Source organism: Alnus glutinosa, chromosome 11 (assembly GCF_958979055.1).
Source record: "Alnus glutinosa chromosome 11, dhAlnGlut1.1, whole genome shotgun sequence".
Classification (NCBI taxonomy): domain Eukaryota; kingdom Viridiplantae; phylum Streptophyta; class Magnoliopsida; order Fagales; family Betulaceae; genus Alnus; species Alnus glutinosa.
Window position 1 is genome coordinate 21,247,765 of NC_084896.1, and position 5,467 is coordinate 21,253,231.

Below are 5,467 nucleotides of genomic sequence, written 5' to 3' on the forward strand. Positions count from 1 at the left end.
GATTTTATTTTTCTCTCAACTTTGTCTGTTGTTATTTGTTTTATATTTGATTAAGGGAGTGCTTCTTGCATAACAATTATGCATAATATGTGCATAATTATATATATATATATATATATATATATATATATATATATATATATATATATGGAGTGAGATTCATGTAGTACGTAGAACCCGGCCACTTCATAGATCCTACTCCATGTGTTTACACTCTTGCACAACATATATATAATTGTTGTATAAGAGTCATTTCTTTTTGACTAATGCTATGGATCGGAGTGATAGAGAAACATTTCATGCACAACAATTGTACAAATTTTGTATAACAAATTAAGGGTGCATTTGAAATTGCGATTTTGTAGACAAAAAGTGTGATTTTAAACTAAATCGCAGAAAATGAACCGTTTTAGAATTGCGTTTTAAAAAAATTGCGACTTGAAAACGCAGAAAAATGATTTTTCAAATTGCAGGCAATTGGGTGTTTTTTTGAAAACGCAAAATTTTAAAAAGGTAACCTACGATTTTGCCAAACGCTTAACTGCGTTTTAAAAAATCATTCTTTCAAATCTCACATTTCAAAATTGCTATTTTTAATTCACACATTTTGAAATCTCAAACCCAAACGAGCCTTAAGCTGATGTGAAAATAATTTTTAATGTTAAAATCATTTTCACAATAACTTTGTTGTACAAAGTGTGTACAGTTGTTGTGCAAAAAATATTACTCAATGCTATATACTATATTTTCATCTTACAATGCTAATGTAGCAGTAGTAATCAACCTTTAAAAATTTATTTTAATAATGACTTATCCAAAAATTTATTGAGACTCTTACGTCAATATTTTAAAATTAAAAAAAAAAAAAAAAATTAGCATTAATTATACATCTTTCTCTCAACTTTGTCTGATGCTATATATTTCAAGGGACATTAACATGTCATTTTACGAAGGACTTCAAGTCAGTCTCCAATAGGAAAAAATTAAAGTTCTTAAGGGTAGCTTAATCTGCTGGAGATCACGCCTCGTGAAGCGGAGGTCATTAGTTCGAATCCCTCTTCCCCTCTTGTGGTCACTAGTTCGAATCCCTCTTCCCCTCTTGTGTGGACATATGAAAAAAAAAAAGAAAAAAAAAGAAGGAAAAACTAAAACATAATTAGCCGGGGCCTATCTTGACTTTATGAGAGTGAAAATCATATGTCAACTGAATCATTTACAAGTGTTTTAATAAAGAGACTTAAATTCTTGATGGTCATTTAATCGAGAGAAAGAGGGAAGGCAAATTCGGATCCTCCCACCTATCCAGTTTTATTTATGTTTCTAGAGAGTCAAACTTAGCTGCTTATATGCTAGCTAAAGAGGCAGCAGATTTTAATATAGATTCTGTCTGGTTAGAGAATATTCTTAAGAATATCTTTAGAATTGTAATTCGGAAACAAGTTATCCTAGACCCTAATTTGGGGTCAGTTTTTCTTAAAATTTATGAAGATTGATATGTTTGTTAAATAAATAAATAATTTGGGTCTAACTTGAAAAATATAAAGTGACTCCTAATTTAAGTGTGTGATATCAACAATTCATCAAAATATAAATACGGAAAAATAAATGAGACATATAATTTGGTGACGAAGTGTAAACTCTTATTCAAGAGAAAAATCACTTCGGGGCAGTCAAACCCAAGAAATATACTAACAGAAAAAATAACTAGTTATAAAGCAGTTGTACTCAAATATCTTTAATGCAATAGTTATACCTTTAATTCTAACACGTACTTATACATGAACATCTCCCAACTAGACCTCCTGTCTGAAGGGTTCTTTAATGGACTCCTTTAGCTTAGGCTCTTTCCTAATTAGCTAGACTTCAAAGAGTTGATTAAATCACATAAAAAAAAACTGTAAAAGAGCTAGCAAATATTATAATCTTTGTCTAAACACTCTCTCTTAGCACATGAAAATTCAATATTGAATTCTTACAAAATTACAAGCACAATGCCCATTTAAATAGGTTTTGAAAGCCTAATTCTAATCAAACTCGAATTTCCATAGGTGGCGTCCGGACGGTTTGTAGGAAAAACCGACTTTGACATCTGTAAAGTTGCCAGAATCTTCCTTGTCTCATAATCTTTCATTTCTTAATTAGTATATTGCAAATCTTGCCTTGTACAGTTGTTTTCATGTTGGAGAATTAATTCTAAAATAATATCTGAATATCTTCTGAAATAGTGTCCCTGATTAAACAGTACACATATAAGGAATCTTTTTGTTAGCAGAATAACAATCAATTAGGAACAATTAATTATGCATAATATTTTTCACATCACAGATCTTTCCTTTTTTGATGAATATATTCTGCAATATTTTTAACATTTAACTCTTTCATTTTCTTGAAGAATATTTTACAATATTATTTCTTTCTTGACTCTTTTTTTTTTCTTGAAAAATATTGCAATATTCTTCCTTACTTTACTTTTTCCTTTCTTAAATAAACCAATTAAGATTTTACACCAAATTTATCAATAATTAAAAACCCAACAAAACTGTAATTAGAGTCTTTGATAAACCACTTCAATATATATATATATATATATATATTCTAATCAATCTTTTGAGCTGTTTTGGCAAAGAGTAGAATACCGCATATGTAGACTATCTAGTCCATATCATGAGCTATCGCATGCGGGATAGCTACTAGCTAGCTCCACTACTTCAAACCTTCCTCTTTCAAATCGTTGAAATACTTTTTCTTTGTTTATCTTGAGTCAGCCTCCTTCTTCTTCTTCACTAGCTTGTTATTTTTTTAAATCACCCCTATATATATATATATATATATATATATATATATATATATATATATATGTAGAACTTTCAGGAAGTTGATTATCATTACGAAGTTTTTAATTTATTTGATTAAGATGTAGATGCTAATTTTTAAATTTGAATTATATGTTGAGAAATATTATATAATTATACGTAGGATTGAAGAATTATTCTTTTTCAAAAGTTACATATCACTAATAACGTGGTTTGCAGGTAATTGATCATACCGTGAAATACACACTATCATATATTGTTTTTAAATTTAATAAGGGTCAATTCAATGATTAGTTGTAAGTGTCACTTCAACATTGCTAAATAAAATGATAATATCTAGCATTTTTTTTTTTTTTTTAAAGTTTTTTTATGATCTATATCAAAACATTAGACAAGCAACATGAATAAGAATTAGAGAAATTTCCTTCAAATTTGGTTGTGGAAGCTTCTACAATTCAACTTTTAAAAAGTAATATATGTCATTTTTAAGCATGTGAGAAGTATAAGATAAGGGACACATGTCACTTTTTAAGCGTTGGGTGTTTGTAAAAAAATTATGTCCATAAAATTTTGATTTTGCCATTTTTTTTTTTAACAAAAATATTAACAAACAACACAAAATAATTTAAAAATAACTTGATGAGCTATATATCTAATTGAATTTTGTCTTCTTAATCCTGTCTATTTTATATTATAGTGCCTCGCTCTAACTTTTTTTTTTTTTTTTTTATCCTTTATAATTGCTAGTTATGGCAAAGGGGGGCAGCAAGCTTGAGGCAACAATTGCAGTACGTGCAAGAATTAAACATGTAGAATCATTTGATAGTCGATACTGAATTTTAAATTATATATATTTACATAGGCCTGAAATTGAAATTTCAAGAATTCCTTGCGTAAGGCCAATGATTTTACCATATTGTTTATTAGTCAGGTAATCAAGTTTATCATTTTGACATCTAGCCATGATGACTATGGCTCATTCAATTCAACCCCTAGAAAGCCTCATGAGTCATGACTTCAACTACGCAAGACAAATTGCACTAAACTTTCTGATACATTTTGTTCTATCTAGGACTATATCTAAAAATAAGTAGACTATCATCTCTTGTCCTTTTAAATCTCAACCCACGTTTACTTTGGCCATCCTAGCCTCTACAACTCATAGCCCATCCCTTCTAAGGACAACACCCCCCCCCCCCCCCCCCCCAAAAAAAAAAGGAAAAAAAAAAAAAAAAGAAGAAGAAGAAAGAGAAAGTTAGTTCTTGAGTGCTCATGGTTATATAAAAATATTATCACCAACACAAAATTAAGTTAAGAAGCAAAACTAGCGACAATGTCTTTAATAGGAGTACGAAAGTAAACTAAAGCTTAGTGATATAGATATACATTATTAATTGAAATCATGGATGAATCTCCAAATGGGACATAGCCATTGACCTCCTCGTCTATTTCTACAAAATTATCTTTGTCTCCACACATATGATCACTTGTACAATTGTCAAGATATATACTACGAGCGTTTATCTTCCTTTTTTTTTTCTTTGATAGCTATCAACAAATCGGGTTCCATTTTCACTTCCTTATCTTCAACAAGATTGGCTTTCTTTTTATGGTCTTGAAATATAATTCAAAATTCAGAAGAATAACTTGAAATTCCCCTAACGATCCGAAACAATGCATAGAGAGTGGTGAATAGGTTTTTTTAGCAATCACATCCAATAAAAATATTGCAACCCCGCACACATTCTAAAGGGATCTTACAAGTTCCTCTACTTTCATGACGTCCAAGTCTTTGCTTTCCTTAATTGCAGTGACTTTAGGTCTAAACAACTCAGACAAAACCTCATGACTTTCCTAACAATTCTATTTTCATTAATCTTTTTCCTAGGTTGAAACTAGTGTTCAGAATGTCATTCAATTGAGCATAAAACTCATCGAACATTTCATCATTTTTCATCCTAATCTCTTCAAACTTAGACGTCAACGTGTGAATTTTCAAGTTTTTCACAATCTTGGTACCCTCAAGTTTTACCTCTACAATATCTCATGCATCTTTAGCCATTTTAGACACAAATGTTCTTTTAAATCCATATTATGAAACAACCATAAAGATGGCATATAATCTCTTATTGTTCCAACTACTGCCATTAAGTTCTTCCTTAGACCACGAGTCAATTTTGGTAGCAAGTTGAGACCAACCATTCTCAATAGAAATTCAGACTTATTCATCTAAGGATTTAAGGAACACACTCATGCATACCTTCCAATAAGTACAGTTATTTCCACTAAAATGAGGGAGACATTTAGAGATTTTGAATGAGCCATGACAATGTGATCAAAGATTACAATTAACAAATTAATCCAAACAAGTGAACTAACGCTCTCATACCAATTGAAATTTGTCCAACGACCCCTAACAATACCTAAGGAGGTGAATAGGTGTTTTTCAACAATAACAACCAATAAAAATATTGCAACCACACACACATACACCAAAATTTTTAAAAAAGAGTAAAGATATCAAACACAAAAATTTTGGTGACGAAGTAGAAACCTTTTTATTAACTTTTCATAAGTAAAATCCCTCTGGGGGTAGCCAAACCCCAAAAAACTTATTCATTATAGAAGATTACAATCAATTACACTTACAAAGC